Raw genomic sequence first — 14,200 nt, forward strand, 5'->3', positions numbered from 1 at the left:
CCGAAACAGTTTCTACGAGAAGTCTGAAAATAGTTTCTACAGGAAGTCCGAAAACAGTTTCTACAGGAAGTCCGAAAACAGTTTCTACAGGAAGCATGGACACAGAGCAGTAGAAGGAGAAATATCCTGAGATTCTAGCCAGGGAGGCAGCAGCCGTGCTTGCCACCTTAAGCACACCTCCAAAACAAAAAAGGAAGATAAAAAGGCAAACTTCCCTGTACTTTAAGGCAAGGAGGAGCACACAGGTAGAAGTAGGCAGACCCCAGCCACAGTCAAAGGAGCAAATTGTCATTAAGGACACAACAACTAAACAAAAGGAGGAGTCTCCTTCAAAGATAACCATCACCTATGAACAAGGAAGCCAAAACCCTTCACTTGGAGAGAGAGAATTCAGATGATGGACTCAAAGACAGCTCTACAGGAAGCTGAGACAGTTCTACAGGAAGCTGAGAATTCTCTACAGGAAACTTGGGCTAAGTTAAAAGAGACCGAGAAATTGGAGGAAAATGTGGCCAAACAATCACAGGAAGAAGGAAAGACAAGGAAATATCTAATGAACAACAAGGAGATGACAAGTTGCCAGCTGAGGTTGAAGCTTTAACAAAACTGCTACAGGAAAAGGAGCACAGGTAGTGGGAAGAAGTAGAGAGAAAAGCATGGTTTCATGACCGAGAAGAGGACATCACTTCAGAAGCTTGGCATGACAGGGAGGCCACCAAGGCCATCAAAGATGAAGAGATAGATTAGTTGCTCAGAGGATGAGCAACACTTTCAGTAGGGGGGTGATGATGAGCCCCAAAAATGGATAATTATATGGGCTCATTCAGCCTCCTAATTCGACTTAATCCACCATTCTCATTAGTTTATTGCATGTTTTTTATTATATTTATGCTAATAGAGTGAATTGGGTTAGTCATTATGCCAACAAGTCTAATGTGTGTTTTATGCAGTCTTTTTGGTCAATTTGGAGACAAAATCAAAGGTTTAAATGAGCACTTGGCAGCCAAATTCATGGAGAGGATTTGTAGGAAGGTGTCCCCTTCATTTATGGGCCCTTACCTCGAATTCTCCACCATTAGCTCAGAGTTCAAGGGCCACCAAGTCAATTATCACAAGAGCAGCTGAGCAAGGGCTAGTAAAGGTGTTGTTAACTACAAGTTTTGGCAGCTGATTTCCTAAAGTTTAGGAGGACTGTTGGGGTCCTCAATTTGTATAAATAAGAAGGCTTAGGGCCTCATTTCAGTTAGTCACTTTGTAGGCAGAAGTTAGCTAGTTTATAGTTCGATTTTAGTCATTTTTTAGGCAGTAGGTTAGCTCTGCATTTCAGCACACTTTCAAGCTTTCCCTTGTGGACAGTTTTTGATGTAACTATTATTTCTTGCTCAATAAAGATGAATCTAGCTTTGCACCAGCTCTAATCTCTTTTAGGAGGCTGTAGCTCTTGGGGTTGGGCCCAACCCAAATGCCCAGTGCCTCCTTTGTTTACTTTTATGTGTTTTCGCTACATTCTTAGAATAAAATCTGCTATTTAGATTTAAATCTTGTTTTGTTGTTTAGGTTGCTTTTGATGATTAAAAAAGCTTTTCATGTTCAGATTGATTGGATAGGTTAATAACAGAGAAGATCTTCAAAAAAAGGTTGTCAAACACTTCTGATCTCACCTCTCCCTCAGTGGGACCATGAGCTGGGACCAAGGTGTCCTTGCTGCCACCAAAAACACTGTTTTTGCTTCATCATGCAATTATTAGTGTTAGATTCTCATTTGCAGAAGTTGATACCAGTTGTGATTACATGCTCAGGTTCATGATTGCTTAGTTTGCATAGCTACTTCACATGATTTCGTTGCAAGTAAACTGTTGTTCATTTTCTTTGCTGTTATTTAGGACAGATTAGGTTAAAGTAGCTAGGTCCTTGATTTTCCGAGTCTTTGTTTGTTCAGTTTGAGAAATAACTTGCAGAGCACCTGTGATACCTCCTCATCTATCCTTACCCCATCCATGCAACCTGCTTCGTCCTCTAACTCAGATTCTTGCCTCTCATTTGCCACGTTTTCTCACTTTGCCCTAGTTTCTACATTCTTGTGCATCATTGCTCCCTCCATCCTTGAACAAATCCAATCGCTCCTTAGCCTCATTCACCAGGTCCTAGACCCCTTAACATCCTTATCCAACCTCCATTTCCACTTTCCCACCATTTTTCCTCCATCAACCCTCCAAAATCCTCTTTTCGGAACATCCTGTAGAACCCCTGCAGACTTCCTGTAGAAGCTCACGAAAGCAGTTTCTTGATAGCCAAACTCTGTGAAACTCTCTGGAAGGGTGCTAGGGACCCCTTAGGCCCTCTTCTAACCTTCCCAACCTCCTGCAAGCATTTCATCTCGCCAATCCACCTCTGCACAGTCAAAAACCAGTTAAAGCACATGCACAATAATTCTGCCAACTTACTCAAAAATACAAAAAGATGTTTCTTTTCAGATTTCACTTCAGAAGTAGCTTAGTCACATGCATTTTACCTTTCTAAGAGTCAATGGCATTCCTTTCTGTAGCTTTCATCATTTTTCTTGCACCAGTAGGGTTAGTCGGTAAAACTAGGGTTTGCTAGGGTTTGCATTTCCTTTCCGCTTTTCGCTTCTTTCTGCAAGTAGATTCGCCTCCTTTGAGTTAGCTTTCATCCATCAGTTAAAAAGCTTCTTCTAAGAGCTCATAGAAGTTGGCTTAAGCTCCTAGCGGACTTGTGCCAGCTGACTAAGTGACAACCGCGGCAAGAGCTAGTACTTGTGCATACATCACCGTCGCTTCCAAGTTTGCTACGAACTACCGGGTTGATAAAAGTAAAGAAGGGAACCCTAGGAGTTGCAGCATTATTGTTGCAATACTGGGGCCCACCAGTCGACATCCCACACATATATCACCCGGGTGTCTGTTGGAAGTTTCGCCGATCCGATTAATCGTCGATCGCATTATCCATTCACCAATATCCACATATGTATATATATCACTGTCGATTGCAATGCCCTCTGATCCACTGATTCGATCTGATTGGAGATCGACGATCGGGGGTTCCATGGTCCAATGCTTAAGTCCGCTCTCATGCGACCTCCAATTGTGATTTGCCTTTAAGGCTTTAAGGCCCATTTCTAAAGTAAATTCCTCTTTTTTTTAAGGATTAAAAAACCCTTCTTTTTGCAATAACTTCCTCATCCAAACTCAGATTGAAGTACCATTTGCGCTGTTAGAATCATAAAGGCGAGATCTCTTCTCTGGTCCTGGGTTGACTTCATTCCGATCATTTTGATTTCTGAGTTTCCATGCCATTGTATCTGAACATCCACCTGGATCAAATATCCCCACCTCTAAAATAGTTTTGTAAACCTTTAAATCATCAATCCATTTTCTTTTATGTGGAAACCTTTGGTCCATACCTTTTTATCCCAAAGGTATCTTTAAATATCACATATAAATTTTCTAAAAAAATATTCTACTAATTTTATTTAAAAAATTTAAACATATAACATTCTTAAAATGATAAAGATGCCATTTATAATTTTTTTTTCATATTTTTTTAATTATTTTCATCAATAAAAAATTGTTAAAATCACAAACATCTATCATTGAAATTGCAAAATGCTATAATTTTTTGAACACATTACCTTAAAAAAATATAATGTCAAAAATAAAAAATAAAATTTTTAATTTAACCAAAAATAATATAGTCTTTATCTAATAATATATTTATTTTAAAATTGTACAGTGATGTGTGGTTTGACAGTAAGTCTATTTGGGCCAAGCTTGGGAGACCGTAGTTTAAATCTCATTGAGTACAGTGGCTCGCTGTGGTGGATGCTCGAGAAGCCTCGCCTTGGCAGCACAAAAATTGATCTTGGGTCTCCCATAGATTAAAACTGCCAATTACCTATTCACCATGTAATTTAATATATAATATATATATATATTAAAATTAACTCATATAAAATTTAAAAATTAAAAAAATTATCACTATTAAATTGAAAAATATTTCACGTAACATTTACTGCATCAGAAAAACTTATTGGTAACACTGACACACCCACTTACGCCACTCGGCTTTCTAACTTTATCTTATCACCCGTGCAAAGGCCCAAAGAAGAAAAGAACCTCAGGCTTTTAGGACTTCCTTTAGTCTACTTTATATTTTTTCTATTAATTGTTAATAAAGAATGAAAAAGCTCTAGTCAATACACACACTTTACGAAACATGGGTGGATGGATATGGAAGCGATTAGGGACCATCATATACAAAACAAATCACCCACCACCGCCCCTGATAATGGTAGGGAGGGAAATTTTCTGTACTTGTTTTATTATTTTATTTTGAATTTGTTTTAAGCTTATTAAATAATAAATGTACATTAACATATACGATTAGAGTACTGAATATAAAATTATAATGAACATTTACATTTTTATTACTTTTATATATTTAAATTTATAAAATATTAAAATATCAAATTCATTCACATGTACACATGCATATATCCCTACAAGGTGGTTAATTAATTAGGTTCATTTATATTATAAAAATATATTTTAAGTATACCATGAACATTTTTAATTTGAGATATTGAAATTAATATTATTTTTATTTTTGTATTTTTTATAAATTAGTGGTATAGTGGGTTTGAATATGTTTTAAAATTATTTATGTTTAGTTAAGAGTTTGTTTTCTGGGAAGTAAGGAAGCAGGTTAACGGCCCAAGACTCAGAGGCATTTGGCAAGAGTGAAAGACTCAGAGGCATTTCAAGTGGGGTGGTTTTCAGTAATAAGGCTACATAGCTGGGGTGGTTTTCAATAATAACGGTGTCAAGCTACATAGCTGGGGTGGTTTTCAATAATAACGGTGTCAGGCTACATAGCTGATTATTTTAGGTGGGGTGATTTTCCTTCATAGGGGGTTATTTCAGATGGGGTGGTTTTCCTTAATAAGGGTGCCATGCTGCATTCGTGGATAGCAACAATAAATGATTATTCTCAATATTAGTTTGACAATTCAATGTTGGTTTGACAACTAAATTATAATAACTTTTCCCACCCTGTAAAAAAAATAGTCATCTAGTATCAAATTATTTCATTAAATTTTTTTCCTTTTTATTAAAATTTCCATCTTTTAATTAATAAATTATTTAAAAATTTTAAATAAAAAATATAATTTGGTATGTGATGATTAAATAATTATCTTATAACAAACTTAATATTAAGAAATGGAATAAGGATGCGTTCATATAAGTAATATATGGATTTTCAATAAATGCATTTTTTTATTAGAAGTTTTACATTTTTTTTTATAATTTAATATATTAAGAAATGTATTAAGGATTATCAATAAATGTATTTTTTTATTAAAAGTTTATAATTTTTTTTTATAATTTAACATATTAAGAAATGTACTAAGAATTAGGTCGCATAATTAATATAGATTTTCAATAAATGTTTTTTTTATTAACGCTTTTATAGATTTTTGTTTTGTTTTTTCTTTGCATGAACATAAATATAATAAAAAAGATTTTTATATAGTTTGTATGTATCTAGACTTTGTTAATAGTATCTTATTTTTCAAATGCAATTTTTTATTTAAAATAATAATTAGTGTTATGCAATTTTGATAGAAAATTTTTAATCCTTTGCTTAGAAGCATGTTTATTTATATTTCTTTGTATGTGTTTGATATTAGTGTTTCTTATTTTTTGATTTACATTTAGTTCATTTAACATGTTATGCATATTTAGAAGTTGTTGGCTTAATCTTTCCTCAAATTTATGTGATTTTATGTTCAAATATCTATGTATTACTTTTACTAGCTCTTATGAAATTTATGTTTTCAATTTTGCTTTATAGAGAACTAAAAGTCCTTATAGTACTACTACTCACAATTAAGCTTTAACCTATTATCCACCTCATATGAAGATTTCTTACAACTTTTTTTTATGGCATCCAACCTCAACATCATTTTAGATCATCTTATTTTCTTCTAGCCACATCTTTGAAGTTTTTGTCGCAACTTTTTTACTTTGCCCTTAATGACAAGAGGAAGAATCCACAACTCTTCCAATGCTCATATTGCTTTGGACATATCGATAGATAATGAATCTTAAGAACATATGATAACGATGATGTCTTTTAATGTCCTTTAAACCAACTTAGCCTATCACACTCAACAAGAGACAATGAATACAAATAATTTAGAAATCAAATCTTAAAAACTTATCTAAATATTTGTTTTGATGTGAATTTGAATTTACAATAGCATCTACAAATTTAGTTTGACTATATTGATTTAAGATTTTATAACTCAAATCAAAATTATAATGAAATATAAATTAAAGAACATCTAAATCAATAAGCACCAATATTTTATTTTCTTAGTTAATTCACATTAAAGTTAATCAATAACTTTCCTTCACCTCAAAAGATATAATTGGAAAAAAGTTTAAAAAATATCAAAGAAAAAATTGAAATAAGAAGCAAAATCTTAATTAATATTTTAATCTTTTGATTCCATATATATATATATATATATATATTTGAAATTAGAAGCAAATTCTTAATTAATCTTTTAATATTTTTATTCCATATATACACACACACACACATACAAAAATGAGTAATATTGAATTAAAATTTACGCCTGGTCGCAGCAAAGTACACAAGGATACATCTTCAATATTCACTTTTGGCCATAACATTGACCTTCTACACAAAATGACCCAATAAAAACTAACACAGGGCAAACTATTAACATGTCTGCATGATTACACAAAAAGACCCAAGAAAAACTTGTAGAGGGCATATTATTATCATGTCTACATGATTACACAAAAAGACCCCAAAAAACTAGAAGAGATCAAACTATTATTATGTCTGCATGATTAGACAAGTCAAATATCCATATCAAACAAAAGACAGATTACTATCGCATCTGTATGATTACAAAAAGTCAAAATTCCACATGTCGAACTTGCAGGAAATGTTAATCATTGTTTGTAGTAGGTCTGTTGAGATCTATCTCTCGATTGTTTTTCAAGATTTTCCTACGCTTCTTTACTTAATTTAAGGTCGATAACAATATTCTTGAGAGCATCGACTTCTCAATCAAACGAGAAAACTGAAATTGGAGAGTTAGAAGCTTATCTGTAAGCTCAATCTAGGTGTGAGACATTTGATAGAATTTAACTTGAAGATCATAATTTGTCCTGTGGAGTGCTTCATGGGAAGACAAATAATGAGAACATGGATTGTCCATTGAGGAGGGCTTTGAGTTTAAATAAGTGCTCATTATACCACCTTGAGCAGAAACATGACCTAGATTGATGATAAAAGGTGGTAGCTCCAATGACCTTCTATTGCTTTCCAAAATTTTAACGTAGGGAGGTGGACAATTTACTATAGGCCTTATAATAGAAATTTGGACCCGGGGACTGTCACAAGTCCCATATATTTTTAACAGACTTGCAGGAAAAACCAAATAAAACCTGTAAAATGAGGGCATAAGGTTGCACCATCACCCCAAACCCAAGGACCTGTAATTCTTTCCAAAAAGAGAAGATACCCGAGGAGTTGGGTTAACCAGTGATTTCACAAATCTGTTTAACACATTCTAATTAGCCCAGGAGTTGAGGTAGGAGCCTAATTCTTAGGAATTTTTTTCCAAACCCAATTTGATGTGGAAAACAAAGCTAAAAGCTGGAAATTCAAATGTACCTTCCTTAAATGAGGTCTGCACCAGATTGAGACCCGCAGGGAAAGACTGTCTCGGTTCTTTCAGATTGGCCTTCGAACCAGCAAGCCCAAAATGCAAGAGTTCCCATGAGCAGGAATGCCTTGCCCACCCCGACACCGCTCGGTTGAACAATTAAAGCCTGAATTGGAGCTCTTCGCAGAGCTACCAAATGTTGAAGAATCTAGGGCATGTAGGTTATGGAGAGATTCTTCTAATGATGATAATTGTTTGTGAGGTACTTTTTACTTTTTCTTATTAGCACAATCTTCTCTTATTATTTATTAGAGAGTGTTCTCTTACTTCATCAAATAGTTACCAAAACCAAAGAAACAAGAACACAGGATGTTGTCTCTCAGCTAGGCAAAACCTTTCTCTCCTAGAGAGGAAAGCCCTTCTGCAAATTTCTCATATTGAAGCTTCAATTGACAAATGCCAAACCCTAGACCCTTGACCAATAGATCCTCCAAGCACAAGACACATTCTCTCTTTTGCACCTTCCCTTATGTTCTTTAATCAAAGCCTTCTTCTACATTCCTTCGCACTTCTTCCAGCAACTGATGGTACTTTCCTTCACTCTTTTTCTGGCAACTGCATAAACCTTAGGTCTCCTTAGAGACCTTCTTCTTTCTTTCCTTCCTTTCTTCACTTGGAAATCTTCCTTTTCCTTGACACTTGGACTAGGTAATGAGCCTTTCCTTTTGGTGTATCTTTGAGTTAGAGGATGATCCTCTTAACCCTACTGCAAATCTGATTTCTTCGCATGTGTGGCTGATCTAGGGTTTGAGATGGACCTTTTTACTTGCTCCCTTCCTTCGCTAGATGTGGGACCTCATTCGCTTGAGATGGAGGCCTATTTGGAGTCTCTTCTTAGCCCAATCGAACTCTATTATGTTGTTGCCCTTATGGATATGATGTGGCTACAGAATTGCCCTCCTTTCTTCACAAGTGTGACAGAATTAGGCCCTAAAATAGTCCTCCCAAACTCGGTTTCTTTTTCCTCTTCTTCACTATCTTAGAATCACCTCAATTCTCCTTTTTCGCACCTCTTTTTCATCCTTCCTTCTTTGTTGATATTAGAGATGAGTAGTGATTCTTTTGTGAGGTTGAACTGCCCTATATATAGGAGATAGTCTCCTATTTGGGCTGACTTGAGCTAGTGAGGCAGACATGTCCTTAAGTGTACCAAAAATTCATTTTTGAGACGACTTTGAGGAGGATACTTGTCTTTTCTTTGGAGGATCACCCTAAACATATTTATTTGACTCTAATACATATGTTTACATAGTGTAACATGCCCACATGGGTCTTCAATAATTACATTGACTCTTTGACTTTCCTAGAAGCACTTAAACATGTGCTTGACCTATCAAATGGGCAAGAAACCCATTCTTGCTAATGAAAAAAATAATAATTCTTTTCTTTTACAAGTACAAAGATCAAAATCACATTTATGAAGACCGAACCTAGTTACACTTTCTTCAACGCTCCCTCTTAACTAGGGAGGTATTCATAAATCATTTTACAAGGTGTTTGGAAATTTTCAATCTTAAGAATCCACATAAGATAAATCGGATTGGCAATCCATTTGTTCTAGCATCATAGTAACCAACATTGTTTTCACAGCAAGGCCTTGATTGATAACTCTATATCTCATTAGATCAAAGAAAAATGTTAGTGAGACCAATGACTATAGACACCTTCATCATTGTCTCTCAAGGTACATACCCACTCGGGTGTTCATTGAAGATGAACTTCTAGGACTATTCTTATCTTGGGTTCCCAGCCATCAAAGAATATCGATCCTCTTGCTTACTCTTATCTTGGATGCCCTAAACATCCTCAAAGAACATTAGATGTCAGATGATTACCCAATCCTCCATTATTTCTTCCCAAGTGAAGACAAGAATGTTGTGTCTATCTCTCCCTCTCAACTAGGGAAGATATGCCCATTCCTATAAAGGAATCTACTCAAGCTCCCTCTAACCAGGGACTTGCCCAAGCTCCCTCTTAATTGGGGACTTGTCAGAGCTTCCTCTCAACTAGGGACTCTCCCTTTCCATGAACAACTTCTTCTATTGGGTCCTTCAACTGCTTGATCAATTTCTTTCCTTGGTGTCATGAAATTCAACTGAGCTTCTTCCTTGTAGGGCATCAACCATCGATCACTTTCCTTCTTAATTCGTCATGTCATTCTTTTCTTCATGGAAAGTGGCATTCTTGATACATATATGGAGCCTTCGTCATATGGCTACTTCCTTTTCATCATGTTTATTTCAGGAATTTCCATCCACCACATGAGTGCTAGTTATACTTGTACTTACAACCCTTGTTCCAGTAGCTCTGCATAAAACCCTCCATATATTATTCAAGAAAATCAAAACATAATATTAAATCAAATAGTACCTTTCGATATGGATTATTCATCATCAAAGCTTTTGTTGGCTTGAATCATCAACATCCTGCATGTTTCACATCTCTAAGGCCTTTCTCGGTGTCAAGGGTCCTTTGATCTTGTCCTTCCTATGTCAGAATTCTCGTGCCTTCTTCCAGGAGATGTCTCAACAAATCTGTTAGATGTTGATTCCTTGTGTCCATGGTGTCTTTTATTCCTTATCTCTTTTCCCATATGCTTCTTTATAGGTTCTCTTGTCAACCATCTCATACCTCATATGAGGATATTTTTCATGTTGACCTTTCTTGGTGTGAGAACTATGTCTTCATGCATATCTTCAATGAAAGAGATCTACCCTATTTTTGACCATGCTACCAGAGCAATTTCCCATGCTCATTGATACAAATTATGACATGACTTTTAATTGAAAACATAGATGCATACATACCTCATCTTAGTTCTTTCCTTGATCATTTCAGCTTCCTAGATTGAGATTACCTCAATCTCGTTTGCTTTGCTACATCTTTTCTTGCCTACATATCATCCTTTCTAGAATCCCCATAAGTGGAATTATTATCAAGACATCTGCTTTTTCTTAAAGTCATGAACCCTATATTGATGATTTCATCGGAGGATTCTTGTAGTCCTCATCCTGCAAATGCTCCTTTCTACTGATGATAACGACCTTCTAAGATGATTATTCTTTATCATGATCATTCTGTTATGCATTGATGAAGTTATCTAATGGCTTCATCCTTCCTACATGAATATATTTATTTGAGTTATCTCTACATAATGCTCCTATACTCATGAAGATTCCATTCCCATAAAACATGCATTCTATCCTATTGCTATATGTTCCTATGATACCCAAAACTTTAAAGAAGACTTATGTGAAAAAGTTGATCTCAGTCATACTAGAGATCTGAGGGTCCTCATTCTTCTGCTTCTTCTCTTCTTCTTTCACTTCTTGGGTAATGTGAGCTTCTTCTCGTTTCCTCTTATTGTTGTCGTTCTTGAACTTAGGACAATCCCTTTTATAGTGTCCATATTCTTGGCAGCCAAAGCAATGGATTTTGGACATATCTCTTTTACCCTTTCTCTATGGAACAAACTTGCCAAATTTCCCTTTTCTCTTGGCCATAACAGCAAATGCCTGCTCCTTTCATCCCACATAATCTTTGACTTTGAGTCTAGTCTCCTCAATTTTGCATAGAGACCAAAGTTCATTCAATGGGGTAGCTTCCTTCTTGGCATATATACTTGACGTGAAGTTTCCCCATTCCTCGGGTAATGCATTGAGCACCGCAATTGCCATTTCTCTGTCTAAAATAACTTCTCCTAGATCTTGCAGTTGGTTTCTCATCTTAGAGACCTTCACGAAGTAGGGAGCTATTTCTTCTTCCTTGGAGATCTTCATTTTGTATAGTTCATTATGCAACGATATCACTTCTCTAGCTGTAGTAACTAAAAATAGCTCCACCAACTTATCATAGATTTATTTAGATGTTTCAAGTTTGGAAACATAAGGAATGAGAGATGGATTCTATCAGAATCCTTTGAGACCTTGTTTCATCGTTATTATACTTTGCTAGAGCTTGAGTTTGTTCCTTAGTAGGAACAATGACACTCCCTTTGATGTAGTCCAGAAGTTCATTTTCTTTTAGAAGTAGATTAGTCCTCTTTTTCCATGCAAAGAAATTAGCAGTCCCAACCAATTTGTTGCTTTCCTTGCAAAAAGACATTTTGATATTTTCAGAAGAGGATATAAAAATACTTACTTGAGAGTGTTAGTGATTGTTGCTTCCTTAATGAATGAAGTTTCGGCTTCTTGTATCTTGGATTTCTTCAAGATGCTTCCTTTAAGGTGGCTTGAGAGAGACTTGCTTGTTGATGAAAACTATTCAATGTGTAGATCTAGAGATCTTCAATGATTGGCTTGGATCTTAGTACCTTCCTTTGAAAAATGACGAGTCCTTGATGTAAACGCTTCTTGAATGTACCATCTTGTAGAAGCCTTTAGATGGAAGGCTTTCTTCTTTCCTTGTTCCCAGGATGGTAGTCCTTCTTGATGGATGTAGGAGAAAAGATAGTAATCCTTCTTGTCTATGATGGATCTGGAACCTTTGCTTGTAGATCTAATGCTTCAATCTTTTATGTGTTCTTGAGATGCCCTTCCTTGATGTGTCACCTTAGCTCCAATCCCATGTTGAAGAATCTAGGGGGTTATGGAGAGATTCTTCTAATGATGATAACTATTTGTGAGGTAATTTTTACTTTTTCTTATTAGCACAATCTTCTCTTATTATTTATTAGAGTGTTCTCTTACTTCATCAAACAATTACCAAAACAAAAGAGACAAGAACACAGGATGTTGGCTCTCAGCTAGGGCAAAACCTTTCTCTCCTAGAGAGGAAAACCCTTCTGAAACTTTCTCTTATTGAAGCTTCAATTGACAAATGCCAAACCCTAGACCCTTGACTAGTAGATACTCCAAGCACAAGACACAATCTCTCTTTTGTACCTTCCCTTATGTTCATTAATCAAAGCCTTCTTTTGCATCACACCTTGATCTCTTCCTTCACACTTCTTCGGACAACTAATGGTACTTTCCTTTGCTCTTTTTCCAGCAACTGCAGAAACCCTAGGTCTCCTTAGAGACCTTATTCTTTTGTGCCTTCCTTTCTTCGCTTGGCAATCTTCCTTTTCCTTGACACTTGGACTAGGTAATGAGCCTCTCCTTCTGGTGTATCTTTGAGTTAGAGGTTGATCCTATTAACCCTACCACAGATCTGATTTCTTCGCACATGTGGATGATCTAGGGCTTGAGATGGACCTTTTTACTTTCTCCCTTCCTTCGCTAGATGTGGGACCTCCTTCGCTTGAGATGGAGGCCTATTTGGAGTCTCTTCTTAGCCCAATCGAACTCTATTATGTTGTTTCCCTTATGGATCTAATGTGACTGCAAAATTGCCCTCCTTTCTTCGCATGTGTGACAAAATTAGGCCCTAAAATAGCCTCCCAAATCCGGTTTCTTTTTCCTCTTCTTCGCTGCCCTAGAATCACCTCAATGCTCCTTTTTCGCACCTCTTTTTCGTCCTTCCTTCTTCGCTGATTTCAGAGATGAGTAGTGATGCTTTTGTGAGGTCAAATTGCCCTATATATAGGAGATTGTCCCTCCTATTTGGGCCGACTTGAGCTAGTGAGGCCGACATGTCCTTAAGTGTACCAAAAATTCATTTTTGAGCCGACTTTGAAGAGGAGACTTGTCTTTGCTTTGGAGGATCACCCTAAACATATTTCTTTGACTCTAATACATATGTTTACATAGTGTAACATGCCCACATGGGTCTTCAATAATTACATTGACTCTTTGACTTTCCTAGAAGCACTTAAACATGTGCTTGAACTATCAAATGGGCAAGAAACACATTCTTGATAATGACAAAAATAATAATTCTTTTCTTTTACAAGTACAAAGATCAAAATTACATTTATGAAGGCCGAACCTAGTTACACTTTCTTCAACACCAAAAGGGAAACTTCCTGAACACCACAATTGAATTTGAGAGCCTAACTAGGACCGAATTTATAATTGCCTAAGAAGATGACACACTTGGGGGGAGGAACAAAAAATGGAATGACGCAGAAGAGAGGCATATTTCCAATTTAATACTACATCCCTTGTCATTCCACACAAATTCCATCTCCATAACAACAAATTTCTATGTGCATAATCTAATAAGGTTCATCATTAAACTGATTGAAGAGTAATTCCAATGCTTGAGAAAGTGAATGCTGGTGTTTAGTGCATGAGGGGCAGGAGGAAATTCCTTTGCACGATGACAAATTATGTAACTTAACATGTTTTGAAAAGAAACCATGTGAACATAAAATCTCACAGATGCATGACTGGATTGAGTGCAATAATTACAAGGAGTGGGGAATGGAAAGAGATAGGGATATATGGGGAGGGGAAAATAGTTAATATTTTTTTTGTTGAAATAACTGTATTCCAATAGATACAGGGCCTAAGGGAGATCCATTCTTTTAGA

The sequence above is a fragment of the Pinus tabuliformis genome, chromosome 4_1 (assembly GCF_031772625.1).
Source record: "Pinus tabuliformis cultivar Carrire ecotype Pingquan chromosome 4_1, CPIR1, whole genome shotgun sequence".
Classification (NCBI taxonomy): Eukaryota; Viridiplantae; Streptophyta; class Pinopsida; order Pinales; family Pinaceae; genus Pinus; species Pinus tabuliformis.